Genomic DNA, 27,240 nt, shown 5'->3' on the forward strand with positions numbered 1-27,240 from the left:
CTCGCCCCCCTCCCAATCCCAGCACCTAGCCAACAGCCACCAGCCCCATAGAAGTGACACCTCAATCAATTCATGCCCCTTCCTATATAACCCAGCACCTTTCCCTAATAAAGCGGAACTCTCCGGTGAATTGCTGCTATGTGTCACTCCTTTCCTTTCATGTTCTAACAAGCGATCATCGCCTATTTCACTATTCTTCTGAAATTAATACACTTAATTTTTTAAAACATTTGAAGATTTACAGAAAAATTGAGCAGAAAGTACAAAGTTCCCAAACACTTCCACCCTTGCCCCCAACACAGTTTCTCCCTTATTAGCATCTTGCATTGATGTGGCACATTTGTTCTGACTGATGTGTCGAAATTAATACATTAATAATTACTAAAGTACATAGTTTAGAGTTCACCCTTGGTGTTGCACACTCCATGGGTACCAGCCAATGTAGTAACATGTATGTACCATTATGATAACATACAGAATAGTTTTATTGCCCTAAAACTCCCCTGTGCTCCACTGATCCACTCCCTCCCCACTCTCTCCCTCCAACTCCTTGCAACCACTGATCTTTTTATTGTCTCCATAGTTCTGCCTTTTTCAGAATGTGATATCGTTGGAATCTTACGTATTTATCTGTGGCATAAAAAGAAATACATAGTTGGTCTTTGTCCTGGGTGCCTGGCACAGAGCTCCTAAAACCCCTGAAACTTCAGGAGGGATAATGATGTCTTTGTATGCTAATGAGTTGACTGGTGCCTAGGAGTCCCTGAAGAGCTTTAGCTTTTGGATCGTGGGCAGTCGCCAGAAAAGACCAAGGTGTGTGTGGGTAAAATTGCAGCATTTCCAGAATATCTCGCCTGGCTTTAGTATATCTGCATATCAATACGCGTTCAGAGGTGGAAAGAAATGTGGCTTTAGTGCATTTGCATCTTTCCTCAGGGGTGGAGGAGTTCATCTCCATATCAATGGGTGATTACCTGGGCAGCAGAGGGTTTATCTGTACCTGAGAGGTGAGGGGGAGAGCCAGTGTTGCTGCTGCTGGAGCAGAGAAGAAAGACGGACTGGGACTGCAGTTTGTGAGAAATAAATGGGTTTTAAACTTTATTTCTCCCTTTGACTGATTTTAGTTTTTAGAAGTATTTTGCCCTGGGATTTCCTTTCCCCTGACTGACAGTGTGATTGGACCTTTCAGGCCCACTCTGACCTCTAGGGAGGAGAGAGGAGCTAGAGATTGTCAATCACTAAGAACCAATGATTTAATCAGTCTTACCTAAGTATCAAAACCTCTATAAAAAGTCTCTAAAAAAATTGTGTTCAAAGAGCTTCCAAGTTGGTGAACACATCAGGGTGCTGGGAGCGTGGCACACCTGGACAGGCCATGGAAGTCCCGCACACAGTCTGCCATCTGTACCTTCTATGCGTCTCTTCCATTGACTGTTCCTGAGTTTATCCTTTAACCAGAAATAGTAAGTAAAGCACTTTCTGGAGTTCTGTGAGTCACTCTAGCAAACGATCAAAACTGAGGAGGGAATGCGGTGTCGCCAGGCAGCTGCATCTGGAGAGGTCTCTCCCTGCTCCTAGGTGAAATCTCAACCCAAATGGGAGAGGCCTCTTGACACTGATTGAGAAAGAATCAATGAACAGGTCTGACGCAATAGGTAAGGAAGTAATTCATTAAAATGAGAGTAACAGTGGATGGCAGCAGCCATGCAGGCAGTGGAGAGAAAGGAAGAGTAGAAGGAGGAAAGGGGCATTCACTGAACTCCTGCTCAGCACAGGGCACATCCCTTGCCAACTCCTGAAGCCAGGGTCACCAGGCGTCCAGTGTCCACTTGAGTCTGCGCAGAGTGGGAACTATGCCCCTACTGCCAAGGATTTGGGGGAGCCATGGACCACTGGATGGATGACATGTTCTGAGAACTTCCCAAAGGCAAGGAAAGAAGACTTTCAGGTAGTTTATACTAGAAGAGCATAATTGTACAGCTGTGGTCCTGTCCTTGTCACCCAGGTGACAGGATAATACAAGCCCAAGTGATCTCAGTAGCCCTTCCCTTCTTGTCAGAAGTAGAAAAGAGAGTGAAGACTTGAGCTTAAGTCTAGGAAATTAAATGAAATAGTGAACTAACAGAGATGCTGACCACTGGGAAAGGGTCTCTTATTAATCTCCTGAGAGGCTTGGAAGACGTGTGGAGACAACATGCAGTAGAGTAGAGCAGCAAGAAAGCTTTACATAGAGATCATGGGAAGATGGTGGCGTGAGTAGTTCAGTGGAAATCTCCCCAAAACATATATATTTATGAAAGTACAATAAATACAACTATTCCTAAAAGAGACACCAGTGGATGCAGTACAACAGCCAGGATACATCTACATCTGTGAGAACTCAACATCACATGAAGGGGGTAAGATACAAGCCACGACCAGGTGGGACCCAAATGCTCTCCCACCCCAGAACCCAGCAGGAAGAAAGGAGTCGGAATGGGGAGGGAGTGAAAGCCCAGGACTGCTAAACAACCAGCTCTAGAAATCCACACACATAGTGCAGACACAAGGTGCAAGGGGTGTTGGATATTAGAGAAACGGAAAAGCAAAAACTGTGGGCAGGTCCCCACAACTGGCACCCCTGAGACAAAAGAAAAGCGAGTGCTTTATGCAAGTCTTAAAGAGACAGGGACCCCACAGCTGGACGAAGGTGTCCCGGCACACTTAGCCAGCAGCTGGGAATCCCGGGGAACTTTAGGCGTCCTAAACCCTGAGGGGGCAGAGCAGCTCTGAAGCCCCTCACGGCACTAAGCAGCCTGCCAGTCATTCCTCCAACTGGCAAGGACCCTGACACACCGGCCCAGTAGTGGAAGAGTGACAGCGTGTGCTGGGAGCTGCGGGGCCAGAGGGGACTGGGAGCAGCTTGGGTGAGCCCGCCGCAGTGGCGACTGGACAGCCCACACGCACCGGTGGCAGTGGCACCAGAGAGGCCTGGGAGAGGTCCACATGGGAGAGGCCCATGCGCACCTGCAGTGGTGCAAGAGGGAGCAGCCGCACTCCCAGCAGCTGAACAGAATCCCAGCCCAACACACAGCTGCCAGGGCCAGACCTAAAGGCTGCTGCTGGTACACAGCTGCCCAGCAGGGGCACTGCTATTGCGGAGTAGCGCACCTGGCATACCTGCGACTTCGTGCAGGGCTCCACGCAGCTCTGATGGAGATTCCGCCCACAGCAGCTTAGGAGATTAACCCGGTGGCTGCTCCAGGAGTGCAGGTAACCGACACAGGCAGCAGAGAAGGACAAGGCATCCAGTAAGCAGGAAAGGACTTTCTTCTCCCAGCTGACACACCCACAACCTGCCTACAGCTACTGCTATTGCCATGAAAAGGCAAAAAAATTTACTCCAGTCCAAGATAGTTCAGACAACACCTGAGAGAGAATCTGTGGAGACAGACCTAACCAGTCACCCTGAAAAGGAATTCAAAATAAAAATAATAAACATGCTGACAGAGCTGCAGAGAAATGTACAAGAGCTAAGGGATGACATCTGGAGGGAGATTACAGAAGTAAAACAATATCTGGAAGGATTTATAAGCAGAATAGATAAGATGCAAGAGGCCATTGATGGAACAGAAACCAGAGAACAGGAACGCATAGAAGCTGACGCAGAGAGAGATAAAAGGATCTCCAGGAATGAAACAATATTAAGAGAACTGTGTCACCAATCAAAAAGGAACAATATCTGCATTATAGGGGTACCAGAAGAAGAAGAGAGAGAAAAAGGGATACAAAGTGTCTTTGAAGAAATAATTGCTGAGAACTACCCCAAACTGAGGGAGGAAATAGTCTCAGACTACAGAAGCACACAGAACTCCCGAGAGACAGGACCCAAAGAGGACAACACCAAGACACATAATAATTAAAATGGCAAAGATCAAGGACAAGGACAGAGTATTAAAGGCATCAAGAGAGAGAAAAAAGGTCACCTACGAAGGAAAACCCATCAGGCTATCATCAGACTTCTCAACAGAAACCTTACAGGCCAGAAGAGAATGGCATGATATATGCAATACAATGAAACAGAAGGACCTTGAACCAAGGATACTGTATCCAGCACGACTATCATTTAAATATGATGGCGGGATTAAACAATTCCCAGACAAGCAAAAGTTGAGGGAATTTGCCTCCCACAAACCACCTCTACACGGCATCTTACAGGGACTGCTCTAGATGGGAGCACTCCTAAAAAGAACACAGAACAAAACACCCAACATATGAAGAAGGGAGGAGGAGGAATAAGAAGGGAGAGAGATAAAGAATCATCAGACCGTGTTTATAATAGCTCAACAAGTGAGTTAAGTTAGACAGTAAGATAGTAAAGAAGCTAACCCTGGACCTTTGGTAACCACAAACTTAAAGCCTGCAATGGCAATAAGTACATACCTTTCAATGATCACCCTAAATGTAAATGGACTGAATGCACCAATCAAAAGACACAGAGTAATAGAATGGATAAAAAAGCAAGACCCATCTATATGCTGCTTACAAGAGACTCACCTCAAACCCAAAGACATGCATAGATTAAAAGTCAAGGGATGGAAAAAAATATTTCATGCAAACAACAGTGAGAAAAAAGCAGGTGTTGCAATACGATTATCAGAGAAAATAGACTTCAAAACAAAGAAAATAACAAGAGATAAAGAAGGACATCACATAATGATAAAGGGGTCAGTCCAACAAGAGGATATAACCACTATAAATATATATGCACCCAATACAGGAGCACCAACATATGTGAAAAAAATACTAACAGAATTAAAGAAGGAAATAGAATGCAGTGCATTCATTCTAGGAGACTTCAACACACCACTCACTCCAAAGGACAGATTCACCAGACATAAAATAAGTAAGGACACAGAGGCACTGAACAACACACTAGAACAGATGGACCTAATAGATATCTATAGAACTCTACACCCAAAAGCAACAGGATACACATTCTTCTCAAGTGCACATGGAACATTCTCCAGAATAGACCACATACTAGGCCACACAAAGAGCCTCAGTAAATTCCAAAAGATTTAAATCCTACCAACCAACTTTTCAGACCACAAAGGTATAAAACTAGAAATAAATTGTACAAAAAAAGCAAAAAGGCTCACAAACACATGGAGGCTTAACAACATGCTCCTAAATAATCAATGGATCAATGACTAAATTAAAATGGAGATTCAGCAATATATGGAAACAAATAACAACAACACAAAGCCCCAACTTCTGTGGGTTGCAGCAAAAGCAGCCTTAAGAGGAAAGTATATAGCAATTCAGGCATATTTAAAGAAGGAAGAACAATCCCAAATGAATAGTCTAATGTCACAATTATCGAAATTGGAAAAAGAAGAACAAATGAGGCCTAAGGTCAGCAGATGGAGGGACATAATAAAGATCAGAGAAGAAATAAATAAAATTGAGAAGAATAAAACAATAGAAAAAATCAATGAAACCAAGATCTGGTTCTTTGAGAAAATAAGCAAAATAGATAAGCCTCTAGCCAGACTTATTAAGAGAAAAAGAGAGTCAATACACATCAACAGAATCAAAAACGAGAAAGGAAAAATCACAACGGACCCCACAGAAATACAAAGAATTATTAGAGAATACTATGAAAACCTATATGCTAACAAGCTGGAAAACCTAGGAGAAATGGACAACTTCCTAGAAAAATACAACCATCCAAGACTGACTCAGAAAGAAACAGAAAATCTAAACAGACCAATGAGCAGCAACGAAATTGAATCAGTATTCAAAAACTACCCAAGAACAAAACCCCTGGGCCAGATGGATTTACCTCAGAATTTTATCAGACATACAAAGAAGACATAATACCCATTCTCCTTAAAGTTTTCCAAAAAATAGAAGTGGAGGGAATACTCCCAAACTCATTTTATGAAGCCAAGATCACCCTAATACCAAAACCAGGCAAAGACCCCAGCAAAAATGAAAATTACAGACCAATATCCCTGATGAATATAGATGCAAAAATACTCAACAAAATATTAGCAAACCATATTCAAAAATACATAAGGAGGATCATATACCATGACCAAGTGGGATTCATCCCAGGGATGCAAGGATGGTATAACATTTGAAAATCCATCAACATCATCCACCACATCAAAAAAGAGAAGGACAAAAACCACATGATTATCTCCATAGATGCTGAAAAAGCATTTGACAAAATTCAACATCCATTCATGATAAAAACTCTCAACAAAATAGGCGTATAGTGCAATTACATCAACATAATAAAGGCCATATACGATAAACCCACAGCTAACATCATACTGAACAGCGAGAGGCTGAAAGCTTTTCCTCTGACATCGGGAACAAGACAGGGATGCCCACTCTCCCCACTGTTATTCAACATAGTACTGGAGGTCCTAGCCACGGCAATTAGACAAACAAAGAAATACAAGGAATCCAGATTGGTAAAGAAGAAGTCAAACTGTCACTATTTGCAGATGACATGATATTGTACATAAAAAACCCTAAAGACTCCACTGCAAAACTACTAGAACTAATATCGGAATTCAGCAAGGTTGCAGGATACAAAATTAACACACATTAATCTGTGGCTTTCCTATACACTAATAATGAACTAATAGAAAGAGAAATCAGGAAAACAATTTCATTCACAATAGCATCAAAAAGAATAAAATACCTAGGAATAAACTTAACCAAGGAAGTGAAAGAACTATACCCTGAAAACTACAAGAAACTCTTAAGAGAAATTAAAGAGGACACTAACAAATGGAAACTCATCCCATGCTCCTGGCTAGGAAGAATTAATGTCGTCAAAATGGCCATCCAGCCCAAAGCAATATACAGATTCGATGCAATCCCTATCCAATTACCAACAGCATTCTTCAATGAACTTGAACAAATAGTTCAAAAATTCATATGGAACTGCCAAAGACCCCAAATAGCCAAAGCAATCCTGAGAAGGAAGAATAAAGTGGGGGGGAAATCTCACTCCCCAACTTCAAGCTCTACTACAAAGCCACAGTAATCAAGACAATTTGGTACAGGCACAAGAACAGAGCCACAGACCAGTGGAACAGAATAGAGACTCCAAACATTAACCCAAACATATATCGCCAATTAATATAAGATAAAGGAGCCATGGGCATACAATAGGAAAATAACAGTCTCTTCAACAGATGGTGCTGGCAAAACTGGACAACTACATGTAAGAGAATGAAACTGGATCCCTGTGTAACCCCATATACAAAAGTAAATTCAAAATGGATCAAAGACCTGAATGTAAGTAATGAAACCATAAAACTCTTAGAAAAAAACATAGGCAAAAAACTCATGGACATAAACATGAGTGACTTCTTCATGAACATATCTCCCCAGGCAAGGGAAACAAAAGTAAAAATGAACATATTCACCCCTATGTTTATCGCAGCACTTTTTACAATAGCCAAGATATGGAAGCAATCTAAATGTCCATCAGTAGATGAATGGATAAAGAAGATGTGGTACATATACACAATGGAATATTACTCAGCCATAAGAAGAAAATAAATCCTACCATTTGCAACAACATGGATGGAGCTAGAGGGTATTAGGCTCAGTGAAATAAGCCAGGTGGAGAAAGACAAGTATCAAATGATTTCACTGATATGTGGAGTATAAGAACAAGGGAAAACTGAAGGAACAAAACAGAAGCAGAATCACAGAATCCAAGAATGGACTAACAGTTACCAAAGGGAAAGGGACTGGGGAGAATGGGTGGGAAGAGAGGGATAAGGGTGGGGAAAAAGAAAGGGGGCATTATGATTGACATGTATATTGAGTAGGGGGGCATGGAGAGGGCTGTGCAACACAGAGAAGACAAGTAGTGATTTTACAGCATCTTACTACGCTGATGGACAGTGACTGTGAAGGGGTATGTAGGGGGGACTTGGTGAAGGGGGGAGCCTAGTAAACATAATGTTCTTCATGTAATTTTGGATTAATGATACCAAAATAAAATAAAATAAAATAAAATAAAATAAAATAAAATAAAATAAAATAAAATAAAATAAAATAAAATAAAATAAAATAAAATAAAATAAAATAAAATAAAATAAAATAAAATAAAATAAAATAAAAAAGAAAGCTTTACATAAGGAAAAGCACACATTTGAAGAAAGGGGATTGAGGGCAGCCTCAGAGAGGAAGTGTGCTTAAAGGCTTAGGATTCTGATTTTGAAGGATTTCAGAAATCGGGTAAAGGGCCAAGGGAATGTACACTGAGGGTGTGATCTCATGATGTCTGTCTTAGGTGACAGAGACATTAACACAGTCAGTCCTCCAGATATTCTATAAGACAAACTTAGCACAAGGAATTTATTGGTCCTGTTCTCCAAGATAATGGTGACCCTTAAGCAGTGGAAACATATTTAGAACCACTTGCTCTGCCTTAAGACAAGGTCAGCTATTGGCTAATTACCATAAAATATGTTAGGAATCTTACCTCCTAACTCCACTTTTTAAAAAAAATTTTTTATTAAGGTATTATTGATATACACTCTTATGAAGGTTTCACATGAAAAAACAATGTGGTTTCTGCATTTACCCATATTATCAAGTCCCCACCCATACCCCAAAGCAGTCACTGTCCATCAGTGTAGTAAGATGCCATATATTCAATATTTGCCTTCTCTGTGCTACACTGTTCTCCCCGTGATCCCCCACACCATGTGTACTAAATATAATACCCCTCAATCCCCTTCTCCCTCCTTCCACACCCACCCTCTCACACCCTCCCATTTGGTAACCACTAGTTCCTTCTTGGAGTCTCTGAGTCTGCTCTTAATTGTTCCTTCAGTTTTGCTTTGTTATACTCCACAAATGAGAGAAATCATTTGGCACTTGTCTTTCTCCACCTGGCTTATTTCACTGAGCATAATGTCCTTCAGCTTCATACATGTTGTTGCAAATGGTAGGATTTGTTTCTTTCTTATGGCTGAATAGTATTCCATTGTGTATATGTACCACCTCTTCTTTATGCATTCATCTACTGATAGACACTTAGGTTGCTTCCATATCTTGGCTATTGTAAAAAGTGGTGCGATAAACATAGGGGTGCATATGTCTTTTTGAATCTGAGAAGTTGTGTTCTTTGGGTAAATTCCAAGGAATGAGATTCCTGGGTCAAATGGTATTTCTATTTTTAGTTTTTTGAGGGAACTCCATATTGCTTTCCACCATGGTTGGACTAGCTTACATTCCCACCAGCATCGTAGGGGGTTTCCCCTTTCTCTGCATCCTCACCAGCATTTGTTGTTCTTAAGTCTTTTCGATGCTGGCCATCCTTACTGGTGTGAGGTGATATCTCATTATGGTTTTAATTTGCATTTCCCTGGTGACTAGTGATGTGGAGCATCTTTTCATGTGTCTGTTGGCCACCTGAATTTCTTCTTTGGAGAACTGTCTCTTCGTTTCCTCTGTCCATTTTCTAATCAGGTTACTTGTTTTTTGGGTGTTGAGGCATACAAGTTCTTCATATATTTTTGATGTTAACCCCTTGTCAGATATGTCATTTACAAATATGTTCTCCCACACTGTAGGATGCCTTTTCTGTCGATGATGTCCTTTGCCATACAGAAACTTTTTAGTTTGATGTAGTCCCATGAGTTCATTTTTGCTTTTGTTCCCCTTGCTCAAGGAGATGCGTTCAGGAAGAAGTTGCTCATGCTTATATTCAGGAGATTTTTGTCTATGTTTTCTTCAAAGAGTTTTATGGTTTCATGACTTACATTCAGGTCTTTGATCCATTTTGAGTTTACTTTTGGGTATGGGGTTAAACAATAATCCAGTTTCATTCTCTTGCATGTAGCTGTCCAGTTTTGCCAACACAAGCTGTTGAAGAGGCTGTCATTTCCCCATTGTACATCCATGGCTCCTTTATCATATATTAATTGATCATATATGACTGGGTTTATATCAGGGCTCTCTAGTCTGTTCCATTGGTCTCTGGGTCTGTTCTTGTGCCAGTACTAAATTTTCTTGATTACTGTGGCTTTGTAGTAGAGCTTGAAGTTGGGGAGCATACTCCCCCCAGCTTTATTCTTCCTTCTCAGGATTGCTTTGGCTACTCAGGGTCTTTTGTGATCCCATATGAATTTTAGAATGATTTGTTCTAGTTCATTGAAGAATGCTGTTGGTATTTTGATAGGGATTGCATTGAATCTGTAGATTGCTTTAGGCAGGATGGCCATTTTGCCAATATTAATTATTCCTATCCATGAGCACAGGATGTGTTTCCATTTAGTGGTATCTTCTTTAATTTCTCTCATGAATTTCTTGTAGTTTTCAGGGTACAGTTCTTTCACTTCCTTGGTTAGGTATATTCCTAGGTATTTTATTCTTTCAGATGCAACTGTGAATGGAATTGTTTTCCTGATTTCTCTCTCTGCTAGTTCATTGTTAGTGTATAGGAATGCCACAGATTTTTGTGTATTAATTTTGTATCCTGCAACTTTGCTGAATTCAGATATTAGATCTAGTAGGTTTGGAGTGGATTCCTTATGGAGTGGATTTTTATGTACAATACCATGTCATCTGCAAACAGGGACAGTTTAACTTCTTCCTTGCCAATCCAGATGCCTTTTATTTCTTTGTGTTGTCTGATTGCCATGGCTAGGACCTCCAGGACTATGTTGAATAGAAGCGGGGAGAGTGGGCACCCTTGTGTTGTTCCCGATGTCTTTGCCTGGTTTTGGTATTAGAGTGATGCTGGCCTTATAGAATGAGTTTGGAAGTATTCCCTCTTCTTCTACTCTTTAGAAAACTTTAAGGAGGGGGGGTATTAGGTTTTCACTGAATGTTTGATAAAATTCAGCAGTGAAGCCATCTGGTTCAGGGGTTTGTTCTTAGGTAGGTTTTTGATTACCAGTTCAATTTTGTTGCTAGTACTGGTCTGTTCAGATTTTCTGTTTCTTCCTGGGTCAGCCTTGGAAGGTTGTATTTTTCTAGAAAGTTGTCCATTTCTTCTAGGTTATCCAGTTTGCTGGTATATAATTTTTCATAGTATTCTCTAATAATTCTTTGTATTTCTGCAGTGTTTGTAGTGATTTTTCCTTTCTCATTTCTGATTCTGTTTATGTGAGTAGACTCTCTTTTTTTCTTGATTAAGTCTACCTAAGGGTTTATCTATTTTGTTTATTTTCTCAAAGAACCAGCCCTTGCTTTCACTGATTCTTTCTCTTGTTTTATTCCCCTCGATTTTATTTATTTCTGCTCTAATCTTTATGATGTTCCTCCTTCTACTGACTTTGGGCCTCCTTTGTTCTTCTTTTTCTAGTTTCATTAATTGTGAGTTTAGACTGCTCATATGGGATTGTTCTTCTTTACTGAGGTAGGCCTGTATTGCAATATACTTTCCTCTCAGCACGGCCTTCTCTGCATCCCACAGATTTTGCAATGTTGAATTATTGTTGTCATTTGTCTCCATATATTGCTTGATCTCTGTTTTTATCTGGTCATTGATCCATTGGGTATTTGGGAGCATGTTGTGAAGCCTCCATGTGTTTGTGGGACTTTTTCATTTTCTTTGCATAATTTATTTCTAGTTTCATACCGTTGTGGTCTGAGAAACTGGTTGGTACAATTTCAATCTTTTTGAATTTTCCGAGGTTCTTTTTCTGGCCTAGTATATGATCTATTCTTGAAAATGTTACATGTGCACTTGAGAAGAATGTGTTTCCTGTTGCTTTTGGATGTAGAGTTCTATAGATGTCTATTAGGTCCGTCTGTCCTAGTGTTGTTCAGTGCCTCTGTGTCCTTACTTATTTTCTGTCTGGTTGATCTGTCCTTCAGAGTGAGTGGAGTGTTGAAGTCTCCTAGAATGAATGCATTGCATTCTATTTCCCCTTTTAATTCTGTTAGTATTTGTTTCACATATGTAGGTGCTCCTGTGTTGGGCACATAGATATTTATAATGATTATATCTTCTTGTTGGATTGACCCTTTTATTATTATGTAATGTCCTTCTTTGTCTCTTGTGACTTTCTTTGTTTTGAAGTCCATTTTGTCTGATACAAGTACTACAATTCCTGCTTTTTTCTTCCTATTAGTTGCATGAAATATCTTTTTCCATCCCTTCACTTTTAGTCTGTGTATGTCTTTGGCTTTAAAGTGAGTCTCTTGTAGGCAGCATATAGATGGGTCTTGTTCTGTTATCCATTCAGTGACTCTATGTCTTTTGATTGGTGCATTCAGTCCATTTACATTTAGGGTGATTATCAATAGGTATGTACTTATTGCCATTGCAGGCTTTAGATTCATGGTTACCAAAGGTTCAATGTTAACTTCCTTAGTATATAAGAGTCTAATTTAACTCACTTAATATGCTATTACAAACAGAATCTAGAGGTTTTTTTCTCTTTTTTTCTCTTCCTTTTCCTTCATCCTCCATTCTTTATATATTAGGTATCATATTCTGTACTCTTTGTCTATCCTTTGGTAGACTTTGGGGATAGTTGGTTTAATTTTGCATTTGCTTAGTGATTACCTGTTCTACTTTCTTTACTGTGGTTTTATTACCTCTGGTGACAGCTATTAAACCTTAGGAACACCCCCACCTATAGCAGTCCCTCCAAAATACACTGTAGGGATGGTTTGTGGGAGATAAATTCTCTCAGTTCATGCTTATCTGGAAATTGTTTAATCTCTCCTTCAAATTTAAATGATAATCTTGCTGGATAAAGTAATCTTGATTTGAGGCCCTTCTACTTCATTGCATTAAATACATCATGCCACTCCCTTTTCTGGCCAGTAAGGTTTCTGCTGAGAAGTCTGATGGTAGCCTGATGGGTTTTCCTTTGTATGTGATCTTATTTCTCTCTCTGCCTTCTTTTAGTAGTCTGTCCTTATCCTTGATCTTTGCCATTTTAATGTCTTGGTGTTGTCTTCCTTGGGTACCTTGTGTTGGGAGATCTCTGCATCTCCATGACCTGAGAGACTATCTCCTTCCCCAGACTGGGGAAGTTTTCAGCAATTACCTCCTCAAGGACACTTTCTATCCCTTTTTTTCTCTCTTCTTCTTCTGGTACCCCTTTAATGCAAATATTGTTCCGTTTGGATTGGTCACACAGTTCTCTCAATATTCTTTCACTGTTAGAGATCCTTTTTTCTCTCTGTGCCTCAGATTCTTTGTATTCCTCTTCTCGAGTTTCTATTTCATTTATCATCTCCTCCACCATATCTAATCTGCTTTTAATACCCTCCATTGTGCTCTTCAATGATTGGATCTCCAACCAGAATTCATTCCTGAGTTCTTGAATATCTTTCCATACCTCCATGAGCATGTTAATGATTTTTATTTTGAACTCCCTTTCAGGAAGATTCATGAAGTTGATGTTATCTTTCTCAGGAGTTGTATTAATAATTTTACTTTGAACCAGGTTCCTTTGGCATTTCATATTTGTAGAAGGCGCCCTCTAGTGTCCAGAAGCTCTACTCTCTGGAGCTACTCAGCCCCTGAAGCCATGTCAGGGGTCGTAAGGGAGTGGTATTGGAGCCTGTGAGGGGGGAAAGCATTGTTTCCTGCTTCCCAGCTGCTATGCCTGTCTCTACTGCCTGAACCAGTGGGCTGAGCACACAGATATAAGCCTCTATGCTTTGTTTGTAGTTGCTGTAGATAGATCTTCCCTCTGGCTGGCCTAATGCCAGGGTAGGGTTTGCCATTTTGTGAGCCAGGTGGGGCTGGCTAGGAGAAAGGTACAGTAGGCTGTGTATCACTAAGGGTGTCCTTGGAGCTGTGTAGCCAGCCAGGGAGCTGGAGTACCTGAAAATTATGAAAGCTCCCAACCTGCTGGGCAGAGTGCAACCAGACATTGTCTACCTGTTCTTTCTCCTGAGCAGTAAGCTCTGTGCAATCCTTGCCCATTTAGCAGCCCTCTTGCTGTTAGGCAGTCTCTCAGACTGCCTGCCTTTCTTTTGTCCCAGAGCAGCCAGATATGGATCCCTATTTTCCACAAATGGCTGGAATCTCAGTCTTTCCAGGAATTCCACCTGTCTTAGCTTTCCAATCCCCTATTCATGAGAGCATCATGAAAGCACCATGAAATGTAGGTTTGTGCTCCCAGAGCAGATCTCCAGAGTTAAGTATTCAACAGTCCCAGGCCTCCTCTCCCTCCCTGCTCCATTTCTCTTCCTCCCATGGGTGAGCTGGGGTGGGGGAAGGGCTTGGGTCCCTCCAGGTCTGCTCTTTTCTCCAGTTGTATGCAGTCTGGCCATGTCTTCTTTCCTGTTGCTCTTTCAGGATTAGTTGTATTAATTATATTTTTGTATTATATGTGGTTTTAGGAGGAAGCCTCTGTCTCACCTCTCACATTGACACCTTTAATCCTAACTCCCTGGTTTTTAAAATGGAATCTTAGCCTTAGGATTGAGTCCCTCCTGTTCTTACAATGCTATTTATATTTCAGCATTTTTCATCATAATCAGGAAAAATTAATCATGATGCCTGCCTCATGTCCCTGCTCTACCTCAGTGGGACCTCACAAACTTACTGCCAGAATGTATACAGAGGTCAAAGTATGAGTGATGACCTGGCACTTGTGACTTGCATTTCAAGTGGGGGATGGTGGGCACTCTTATGGGACTGAGCCCTTAACCTGTGGGATCTGTGCTGACTCTGAGTAGTCAGTGTCAAAACTGAATTGAATTGTAGGACACCCAGTTGGTGTCTAGAGAGTTGGGAAATCAATTGGTGGGGGAAAAACCCACACATTCGGTATCAGAAGTGCTGCAAGTAAAAACAGTTCAGAGTACCCTTTTCAGGATGGCTTCTTTTACTTAGTAATATGCATTTCAGGCTCCTTCATGTCTTCTCAAGGCTCAATAACTGAATTATTTTTAATACTGAATAACATATGGATGTACCGGTTTACTTATCCATTCACCTATTGAAGGCCATCTTGACTGCTTCCAAATTTTGGCAATTATGAATAACACTACTAGAAATATTTATTATGTGCAGGTTTTTGTATGGAAATAAGCTTTCAGCTCATTTAGGCAAATACAAGGGGCATGACTGCTGGATCACATGGTGAGAGTATGTTTAGTTTTGTGAGAAATTACCAAACTCTCTCCAAAGTGGCTCTACCATTTTACATTCCTACCAGCAGTGACAGAATTCCTGATTCTCTGTATCCTCACCAGAATGTGATGTTTTCAGTGTTCTGGATTTTGACAATTCTAATAGATATGTAGTGGTATCTCATTATTGGTTTATTGTGCAATTCCCTAATGAGACATGATTTGAGTATTTTTTCATATGCTTACTTGCGATCTGTACTATCTTCTTTCATGAGGTGTTTTTGGGTCTTTTGCCCAGTTTCTAATTGGGTTGTTTTCCTATTAAGTTTCTGGAAATCAATCTCTTATCACATAGGTGTTTTGCAAATATTTTTCTCCAGTTTTGTGGCTTGTTTTTTTCATTCTCGTAATCCTATTTGTTTTAATGAGACAAGCACCAACCCATAGGAAACTAAAAAACCACAATTCTTGACTAATTTTTGTTCCTAATTTATAGACACATTTTGTTAATTCTACCTCTGGGAAACTCTAGTCTCATGTTCACTGCCAATACCTTATTGATCCTTATTGAACTGCTATAATAATTGTCTCCTAGAACTTCAAGATTTCAGCCTATAAAGAACCTCAAAGACTCTGAGATTTTACTCTACTTTCAAACTAACAAGTGAGCCTGCCACAGTTTTAATGTTAGAAGACATGAAACATGACACAGTATAATTCACAGCACTGCAAGCTCTCTAAGCTTCATGTTTATATCAGCTCTCTCTGTCCCCTAAGTCCCATGCAGGGGATGAGGAGCACATGGACGCTGAGCAGCAAGTTTCTATCACACTGAGGACCCCTGAGGTTAGGAAACTCCAAGCTCTTAATCTCCTCTTTGAAATCCTCTGTCTGACACAAGCAAGACACAATCTCTATCTTCCAAGGACATTCTTGAAAATATACTTGAAGCAAAAGCTTTCACTCTTTCAATGTCTTTGCTCAGAAGATATGCAGAATTGTGAGAGACTCATGAATTCTCTCCCAACATAATCTTTCATCTCCACTTCATGGCGGACAATCAGAAAAAGAAATTAGTTTTAAATAGCTCCTTATATTTAACAAAAATGTCGGTAATAGTTCTCTATTTCCTAAACTAAATTATGAACTCCTTTGCAGAACATTTAAGGTCCTCAACACCAATCTCCCAACACCCCTTCTAATCTTAATTCCTAGACTTCCAAAAGGGTACCATCCACAACAACCAATATGGGCTTTTTCGCCTTGTTTTTGCCAGCTCTGTCCTTTTATTCCTTCCATTCTCCCTGTCTCAAATGCTCTCCCCTTATCAACAACTTCCATGATACAACTAGATCTGTTCAATTCTTAACTCAATGACACCTCTCACACAACATTTTTAAAAAATTAATCTCTTCCTTCTCTTAAACTTTTATAGTACTTTTTTACCCATAACTCAGTTTAAGCATTTTCTAGTAGAGTTAGTTGTGAATTTGTAATTCTGTCTGCTAGCATGCAAGCAACCAGGGTCTCTATTCCTTCACCTTTGTGTCTCTCATACCAGGAGCAGTGTCTTTTTCCTAAGGAATTTCTATGGAGAGTAGAGGGTATGACTTTTGAAAAACAATCACCTTTTATCACTGAAATAACTGTTCCCCAGATCACTAACTTTTTCTCATCTTCACCAAAACCAGAGATATATTTTAGACTTTCTGGTTGTTTTGGCACAAAAACCAGGGCTTCCTTTTATTAAACCTGCTGTAGTATTTTAACCTAATGTGAAAGTAGCAAAGTAAAACCTAAACCTGCATTCTGACCTGTCAACATCCCTATTTTTATCCCTTTTATCTCTTAACTAGAATCTTTCTCCAACTTTCCTATTTGACATCTTTTGAGCGCTTTCATGCTAGCATTGTGCATCGTGACGTCACCTTGCAGAACCCGGCCATACCAAGAGCAGAGCAGGTTCCAATTAAGCTAACAGAGAGCAGGTTGAGAACAGTGTCCACTGACATCAGAATAACACAATGTTTTCAAGAATGAAAGGTTCACAACTTCTTTTCCAGAAACAGTCAAATACAAGGCAGCTCAGCTTTCAGGGTAGACAAGAAGGCTCCTCCAGAGACACTGCAAGGTGAAAGGGGGATTGGTGGGGGAAGAGGGGATGACAAGCTATTTAAAGAGAGGGAGGCACAAGCCAAATGCTCTTTGCAAATGCAAGGGCTTTGTCTTTGCAGAGTCCCAAGTCTAAAAGTAAGAATCTGCTTCTTAGAGCTCAGAGAACTTTGTGCTTTTGTCTATTCAAGAAATATTAAGTGCTAGATTCTAAAAAGTGCGGGGTTCCAGGGATATGTTACTCAACAGGTGAATATAGTCTCAGCCGCGCATAGTCTACAATCAGCAGGGCACAGACAAAAAATAAGCTTCTCACATATTACGATAAGTATTCTGAAGGCGAAGGAAAAGCGTCAAGAATATCGGTGATAGTAAGCTACTTTGAAGATACATCTTGGGAGGTAATGTTTTAGCTGACCTGAGATAAGGAGCCAGCCATTTAAGAGTGTTAATCAGGGAGAGAAAAAGTGTTTTTACTTCATTCACAAGACATATGTGCTTGTTAGAGTTTACACTTAAAGTTGCTTGACACAGGACCGGCCCTTTAAGTCTCAGCAAGTGATCATTCTTGTTATTGCTATGGCTGCTGGCTATACCTTGGGTAGCCAGCCTATAAAAGTGTATAGATGACTGGGAGATCTTTTAAACCCTAACAGACACTCAAATAATAAGCACCAGTAGTTAAATCTTTAAACAAGAAGGAAATATATAGAAAATTTTACAAAACATAGAGAAAAATCTCATGAGAAATTAGGCATCCTTCTTTTTCTCTTCTTTCCTTGATTAGCCATTCATCTGGATTTCAGTATTATGACAAAACCTCACTAATTCATATGCTGATAATTAGAGATTTTAAATTTGTTCTGGGAAGGAAATGAATAATGTAATCAAAATGTAAAGAGGCACGATGCTTAATTTAATTAAGGAAACCTGTTGTTTCTGAGCAGATTTAACCACATACATTTGCATATAATTAATGTGTTGATTACAAATTACTTGGATTTTTCTCATTAAAGCAAGGCAAGTTAAGATCTTACTCTGTAATACTTGACTTTCATAAACTTATATGCCTTGTCAAAGTTTGCCACAAATAAGGTATGCCACTAACTCTAAATTTTTTTCTTCAATTATTCCTAATTAGAGTTTTCTGTGTGGCCACCCCTAAATTGACCTGCTTTCCTTTAGTAGCTTTTCATTATTTATTCATTGTCATTTTCCAGAAGTTAGTGGATCCAATTAAGATGGACTCTTTTATGCTTAAATGATCTTTGTAATTATAATTTGATAAAGATTGAAAGGGTGTTCAAATTGTAATTTCCCTTCCTTTATTATTCTGCCAAACCTTCCTTCCTATAATCCTCAAGACTATTCCCACATCTCTGATTCCATATGTCCAGAGCCCCATAAGGGGCCCATATGATTCTCTACATACTTAAAAAAAAATTGTCTTTGTTCTCTGGCTCATGGGATGAGAGGAATTGTTACAAAAGTTGTGCAAGTTTTAGCCCAGAGATCCCGAAGTCAGGCCTCGCATTAGACAAAGGTTTCAAACTGAATGACTAATGTGTTTCATTAATCTTGAATGACAATCTTGAGGTTCCATAGGACAGATGGTTTTAGATCATCTCTAGAGTGTATCTTATTTCAGACCAGCTCATAAAATATTTTTTAAATGTCTAAGATCATCATTAGACAAGTTTGGGGCACTGTTAAAGGATATTTTTTTTAAAAAAGATAAAGTCATGATGCTCATACAGATAGCAAATAAACATGTATTGAAGATTTTATTTAATTCATCATTAGTGAAGGAGTTGATAAGAAGCTACAAGCAGTTTAAAGAAGATGCCAAAGACAATTTGTAGGTCAAGAACATTGAAATACATGTGCAAATGGAGGCAAAGTTAGCTACTTCCACAGTGAGGGAGAGGTCAATTGAATCTCTACTGTGCTGAATTAATTTGCATGCCTAAAACAAGAACTATTATTCATTGCTATCAATTGTCTACAATTTACAGAATTGTAAAGTGATTCCAAGGCAACAGAAGACCCAGAGCCTCTATAAAATCAGAAGTGGATAACCCAGAAGAGAGTGTTTTAACCAAAGCAAAGTTTTCCACTGAAGCACAAATGTTTCCCTATAGTGCAAATGGCACATATGCTTTCCACCACTATTCCCATATTCATTCATCCACAAATGTAAATTGAAATATTCCTGTATGCCAGACAGACTGCTAATCTCTAGTGACCCAGAGGTGAATCATACATAGTCCCTGCCCTCAAAAAGCTTAAAATATCCCAGGGAGAGGCACACATGCAAACAAATGAGGGTAAAAAGAAAGTGCCAGGAGGATAATCAAGGTTTATACAGTACACAGTGGGGATAGATATAATGAGTAATCTTCAATAAGGCTTACATGTTTGGAATTGTTCTAAATGCTTTTACATGGTTGTTTCCTTTAAACCTCATAGTCACATGTGATGGGTACAATTATTAACCCCATTTTATAGATGAAGAGATGGAGGTACAGTGGAATTAAAGAAATCCAGGATTTCACAGGTCATAAGTGGTAGAGCCAAAATATAAACCCAAGAATGATTCCAGAGCTCATACTTCAATCTCTATGCTATGCAATCACAGAGGACAGAGTACCTAATTCTACCTTGGGTGAGGATATGGGGGGGAAACTGAAGAACAAGTGACTGAATTTTGAGAGATGACTGGGGTGTACAACAGCTTGGGATGGGGGCTTTCCAGAAAGAAAGAGAACCACATGAACCATCATAGCAAGACCTGTGTTGCTATGAGAAGGCCAAATCATGGTCAAACTAAAAATGTTTAACTTTATCTATGGTGAATGGATAACTGAAAATTTATTAAAGCTGAGGAAAATCATAACCAATTTTGCTTTTTAGAAAGAACTATTCTCTTATCCTTTGGATGGCAATATGGAGGATGGATTAGAAGCTGAGATCATCTTTGGAAACTATGGCAGTAGGGCAGGCAAGAGATAATGAAGACCTACGCCAAGGCAGCAAGATGGGCGATGTAGAGGAGGAACACACACATCATGTGAAGGAGGTAGATGTGACAGAGCTCAGATAGAGGGTTGTCAGAGTCCAGTAATTTTAAGATGACTTATTTTAATGTGACTTATAACAAAGTTTCTATTTTAAGTTACTGAGAGACATGATATAATTCACTTAGATATGAAAAAAGAAAGAAGAAACAGATTTGGAGGAAAGTTGAGCTTGGTTATGGGCATGTTGAAGTTGAGGTAAAAAGATCCAGAAGAAAGTTGGGTAGCATGGACTAGAGCTCAGGAGGAAACTCTGAACACAGGTAGAGATTCATGATCCATCAGAGCAAGGAGGTAGTTGAGAACATGACAGGGAATGAAATGACCCTGGGTAGGCATAAAAATCCAAACAGAAAAGACAGAGGAAGAATATTGGGTCACAGCAACATGTGGACCAAGAGCAAGGACCCGGGAAGTGAGAGTGGGAGGGGATTCAGGATTTAGCGAGTCACAAATCCCAGAGAGGGGAATGGTTTCATGGGTGATGTAAATCGCTGATTTCAAATATCCCCAAGGAGACAAATGCCGCTGAGCCCAGAGTCACCTGGTCCACTGCTGGAGCAGCATCAACAATGCAGAAGTGTGGTTGGAAAAGTGACTTGGAAAGTGAGTAGGAAGACCTCACTAAAGGTGAGGCAGAACAGGGACATGGGACATGCATCATGACTAATTTTTCCTGACTATGATGAAAAATACTTAGATATAAATAGTTAGCAAGAAGACGAGGCGCTCCACCTTGAAGCTAAGGTCCATTTTAAAAATCAGGGAGTTAGGAGGCAAGATTCCTCACATATTTTATTGTGATGAGCCAACAGCCACCCTATTGTAAAGCAAGGTGACAGTCGTAAGTGCCTGAAGGTAACCATTATCTAGAAGAACAGGACCAATAAATCCCTTTGTTAAGTTTATCTTACAAAATATTTAGAGGACTGACTATAGATGGTGACAGAATGTCTCTCTCACCGGAGACAGACATCATGAGACCACACATCAGCTTATACTCCCCTCATCCTTTACCCCATTCCCAAAATCCTTAAAAACCCCAATCCTAACCCTTTAAGCATGCCTCCTGAGGTCATCTGCACTCCTGTCTCAGTATGCACTGACTTACCAAATATATGTTCTTGTTGCATAAACCTACTGCAATGTATCTCTGAACTCTTTTTTATGATAAAGACAAGAACTCATGAACCTCCAGCCCTGGTGGTGTCTTTATTACTTTGCTACTTCATTCCATTTTCTAGCCTTAAGCACAAGTCTACTTTTTCTCCCTGGTTTACTTCAGACAAGAAAGAGCTACTGAGATCTCTGATTTGGGCTTGCAAGTTCCTGTCACCTGGGTGACCCAGACAGGACTGCAGCTGTACGATCATGCTCTTTAACAGCCTCCCCCAAAATCTCCTTTCTTTGCTTTGGGAAGTTCTCAGAACATCATCTCATTCCATCCAGTGCCCAACAGCACCCACAGATTCTGGGGTGGTAGGGATATAATTCCCACACTGTGCAGATCAAATGGACATTGGATGCCAGGTAAACCTGGCTTCAGGACTTGGAAGGGATCTGCTCAATGCCGACCAGAAGTTCAATGAGCTTCCCTTTCCTCCCTCTGCTCTTCCTTGCTCTCTGCTGCCTGCATGGCTGCTGTCATCTTCTACTACTCTCACTTTAATGAATTCCTTCCTTACCTACACTCCTCCTACTTGTTTGAGAATTCTTAATCCATCAGAGTCAAGAATCCTCCCCCGAGTTGAGGTCTCCCAATGCATGCAGGACGATTGCCCCAGATTGGACTGCCTTGCAGCAAAGGCAGCAGATTGAAACCATGCATTTACCTTTTCTCTCTTCTGAATCCACCAAGATAACAGTGGAGAGATTTTCTTAAAGCTATAAACCTATGAAGATGAAGCAAACAAGCAAGGATATAACAGAAAAATTTTGAAACCTGGAAAACTAATGAGTAACTGGTAAGTGATTTAACAAAGTCAGGAAAGAAGAATCATAAACCAACAGTGAGGAAAACTAAGACGCCAACCAATTCACACCCAAATATTCTGGAGGTGGTGGCACCAGAGTCTGATGCCACTGGAAGTTTGAGTGAAGGCAAGGTTAAAACAGGATTATTTGAATGTTTGTATAAAAAAGTCAGACTCCAAGATGACATCACTTTGCCACCAGATAGGCTTCACTGCTACATGAAAGGCTGGAAATTTATATTCTGCAGAGAGTAAAAAAACCTCTTGAGCTAGAACACACCGACACAGTCATTAGAGACATGCTGTATTCAGGGGGTGTTTAAAGGAAGATTTCATACCGAATATTGAATCCTTTATCCCTCTTCCTCAAGTCTGGCCCCAGAAAACTGGCATCTAGGATTATCTAGTCTCTTCCAGGCAAGAGACTAAAACAGCTTCTCCAGAGATTCTAACTAGGGAAAAAGACTTAAAAATACTGACATTAGGTAAGAACTTATTCACCATGTAAGAACTTGTTCATTATGCTTCAGAAGATTGGAGACTGTTGAGAGTTAGGGTTGGGGTTGATTAATGATTGTGCATTGAGTCCCCTATATAGAATTTTATTGTTGTAAACAACCATTTGATCAATAAATATGAGAGGTGCCCTCTCAAAAATAAAAAATATAAATAAATAAAAAATAAAAAATACTGACATTAGGGATTCTCAAAAGAAACAACCCAACCTGGTCTCCACCATGAAGCCCACAGTCCAGCATGCAGAACGCACCCTTCAGAAATTTCCTTGAGCTGTTTACTGTATCACCTTAGACATAAACAGCCAAGGATCCCCAGACAACTAACAAAAGCCTCTCACATGAAATAAAACAAAACAAGTAGCAAATAATCAACTATGCAGAGAGATGAAAACCTCAAAAAACTACTCTTAATACAGTCAGAGAGGGGAAATGTATTGTTACAGAGCAAGGGAGACCCGAGCCGTCGAAGTGGAGGGTTCTCAGCTACGTGAAGGCCAGAAATCAAGCACGCACCAGGTACAGCAGGAGGCCTGTTTACAAACTAGGAGGTAGAAGGTACAGATTACACAGCAAAGCAGAGCCAACTACTCCATAGACAGAATAGGACCCTCCCCCCTCCAAATAACAGAAGTTTCAGAATGAATGGATAAAATGGAGGAAAGGAAGTCATCAAACAGTAAATCCAAGAACATTTCCTACATTGACTTAGTGTCCAGAAAAAAATATGGCAGATAAAAATATACCCACATCAAGGCACACCCTGGGAAGCTGCAGAACACTGTGGACAAATACGTTTCTAAAAGGCAATGAGAGAGAAAAACACAATAAAATGAAAATACAAACAAAATTAAGTCACATAGAAAAGATCAGGAACTAGAATTTGGATTTCTTAACAACAAAGGAACATTGGCAGAATGGCTTCAAATTCTGAAGGCCAGTGACTTCTTTCTTCACATTTTATATATGTATACAGCCATTCTAGCAATTAAATATGATGATAGACTGTACAGATTTTTAGACATGCATCCCCCATGCACCCTTTCTCTGGAAATTACTGAAAGCATTCTACCAAAATGAGGGTGTGGAAACTTGGACCCTACCTCAAGGGTGAAGCAGAGGAAATCAGGAGTGATGAAGAGATTCCAGAAGGACAGCTGTTTCCAGGATGTGAGTAACAACCAGCCCAAACTGGAGCAGGTCAGGAAGCTCCAGGAGAGAAATCCTCAAAAGGTGCAACTGATAGAATCCCTGATGTGTCTGGACACAATAAGGGGCAGATCTAGACAGCTTAGGTGGGATTGAAGAACATAGAAAAACTAAGCAAATAAGGGAAAGAAAAATTGTTAACTCCAGGGAATAGGGAAAGGTGTATAGGTAGGGAAACATACTCATGTGATTCACCTGTAAATGAGATTTAACAGTCACAGTGACATGACACCATGAAAAGACCCTGGAAGATGTTTTTTATAGCTATATAAGAAAGGGAGCATTTGGAAGTATATATGTGAAGCACGGTATTAGAGAAAAAGCCTCATCTTTCACAGAACAGGAGTCAATAGATATTGCTGACAATGAAAAAATCCAGGAGTAGCAGGTTATATAGGAATATGAAGGGAACAGAGACAAAAGAAATGGAAGTGTATTGCCTATGGGCTACAAGAGAGGCCAAGCTTGGGAGATGGCTGGGTTTTATTACAAGTGTCAGCGAAGCAGCTGACACCTTAAACTTTTTACCAGATTTTACATTTTGATAAAAACAGAAACTAATTTTTAAAAAGTGAATTGGAGTGACAATGTAGAGATAAGCACACATGATTTGGGGATGAATTTGACAGGGGAAGAAAGGTAAGAGCTAAGGAGGTAGGTAAAGAAGGACACAAGTTATATGAGATGCCTGAGCACGTATATGAGGTGCAGTATCAGCATCAGAAAATAAAGAGAGGTTGAACATGCAGATGGGAGAGAACGCAAGGAAGGACCAAGGTCCCGGCCTTGATGGGGTGGACGGGCTGACCTGGAGAGCACACCTGTGCACAGGGGAGGGGAGCCTCCTCTGAGACCTCAGGGGAGGAAGGGGAAGTGCACGTGGGTGAATCTTCACTAGGCACTTCACATAATCTTCCTAATTTCCAAAATCTGTCTCTGCTATTTTTTTTTAAATTTTGATCCATCCATGCACCCACAAATCTCTGGCTAGTGTTCTTGCTCTTTTTCAAGTCACACCTGCAACAGTAAATGTGGGTTTGTACTTGCATTTGTACACACACTCATACTTTTTACTCTCTGAAAGGCACCTGCTTACAGAGAATATACCTTCAGGGAAAAAAATATGCTGATACAATAGCAAAGAGGGCTTTGGAATTCTCTTGTAACTAAAAGAGATTTTTCTTCCTATTTTCATCTGTCAAGGACACAAGGCAACAACGGTATCTGTGGCAGCTCCCAGCTCAGCACTTGGAGACTCTACACTTAACTCAGGGACTGCAGATCAACAGTAAGTGCATCAAACTAGCTTTTCTGTGTATTTCTAGTGCTATTTTGATCTAGGATGCCACCAACACTGTCCTGTAGGGTCACATCTTCCATATGATGTCACAACCCTGGAGCAGTATGTAATCGACTACCTCCACCCTCTTTCAAGGCTTTTAATTTTCAGCTCAGTTTTTTCACATAAATGGGCCTTTTGTTATGTCATTCCCCTTTGTACTTCAAACACAAATAACTAACAAGAATAGAGAATTTACAGTGTGTCAGATACATGTGCTAAGCTTTTTACATTTTACATTCGTTAACTTATGTTATTCTCCTAACAGCCACCCTAGAGCATAAGTAGAATATCAGCCCCACTTCAAGGAATTTGAATTATCTGCACCAGGATTCAAACCCAAGCCTTGTTCCCTCCAAAGTACTAGAGTTGCAGGTGCCGCCACCAGTTCAGCTGCCATGGTCTGGGGGCAAAAGAATGAGGGGCTAACCTGGACAATGGCCCACTGGGAAAGGCACATAGATGCCATCTCCCTTTCACTCCACAGCACATTTGATGCAAGTCCTTGTATGGACTCAGTCAGCTGACATCCACTACAAAGTTAAGTAAACACTCCCTCCTATAACAAACATCCCTCCTGAATTCTTGAGGTTTTGGTGATAACTCTGTGTGTGTGTGTCTGTACATGTATGTTTGTACGCCAGAAACTATTAACACATTGCTTCATCAACTCTGACAATAACACTATGAGTTGTATATTGTTATCCCTGTTTCAATGGACAAGAAAATGGAGATTCAGAGTGGCTAAGCGACATGCCCCCTCAAACAGCTTGAGACTGCTAGTCCTGAGAGTTTGAGAGACAGTCTGCAACAGAGCCATCTCTTGAGCAAGCTTTGAATGAGTAGCTGGGAATATACTGTGTAGAGCTGTATTCATTAGTTCTCTCTGTTGCTCTTCTATACGTGTCCCAGAGGTGATGTTGATGTGTAATATTTTGTATTAACTTTAAACATACCCATTTAGGAAATCGCACACACAGACACACATTTATATATATATGATAATACAAAGAGACACACAGAGTGCGTCCTAATTCCCCTGCAATTCAAATGCAGGATTGTCTGGTTAAACCCAGTTCATTGTTTTGCATGATATAAGAACCAATCAAGGATGTTCATTACACATAAATGTAAGATCATGCAACAGTTTTTCTTTCAGAGGACTTACATAGTACAATGTAAAGCTTAACAATGCCATGTAGATACTACAAGCAGTTGTGCAGGCTCCTTTTAAAAGACAAAGGCATTTCCAATCACCATATAAGTTGGTCCCTGCACAGAGAATACAATCAATGATTCTGTAACATCTTACTTATGTTGATAGATAGTAACTGCACTGGAGGGGTGAGGATTTGATAACACAGGTAACTGTTGAAACTCTGTGTTGTATATTTGAAATCAACATAAGATTGTCTATCAATGGTACTTGATAAAAGAAAAAGGACAAAGGCATTTCCCTGAACAACTTCATTTCTCTCATGCTAAAGCAATCATGCTAATAACGAGTTTCCCTGCCTCACAATATTCAAAGGACAATCTTTTCTCACAACAAACCAGAACACAATATTGTTTACCCTCAAAAACTTGCCTCACAAAATTAACCTGACCTTGAGATGTTTTCGAAGTCGAATCAATGTGAAAACTCTCCTTGGGCGCTCCCTCTCCAAAGACAAAGTTTCAGGAGAAAGTTCCACACCTGACCTGCTTAATCATGGTTTTTACTTTCCTCACATCTAATCCTCTGGCTGTTGAACAAGCCCTGGTTTTGTTTACTTCCGTTCGAGCACCCAGAAAGGCAGCATAGCACAGGCCCATTTTAATAATAAATCAGGCCCGGAGGGGGCTAGAAAAGCTAAAAAAGGAAAATTCACTTATTTTTAAAGTCATAAAAACTCTGTTTTCCTTCTAAGGCTAACTTACTATACACTGCAGCTCCAGAG

General features: G+C 40.1%; 1 protein-coding gene across 1 annotated transcript in view; it reads right to left on the reverse strand.

Moving 5' to 3' along the window:
• Nucleotides 1-26,925, reverse strand: part of TSPAN8 (tetraspanin 8) — a 77,560-nt gene extending 50,635 nt beyond the window's left edge. Inside the window, exon 1 of the mRNA XM_073215598.1 lies at nucleotides 26,908-26,925. The gene's annotated coding sequence lies outside the window, so the exon portion shown is untranslated. The remainder of the gene's footprint in view (nucleotides 1-26,907) is intronic.
• Between the last annotated feature and the right edge of the window lie 315 nt (nucleotides 26,926-27,240).

Source organism: Manis javanica, chromosome 10 (assembly GCF_040802235.1).
Source record: "Manis javanica isolate MJ-LG chromosome 10, MJ_LKY, whole genome shotgun sequence".
Classification (NCBI taxonomy): Eukaryota; Metazoa; Chordata; class Mammalia; order Pholidota; family Manidae; genus Manis; species Manis javanica.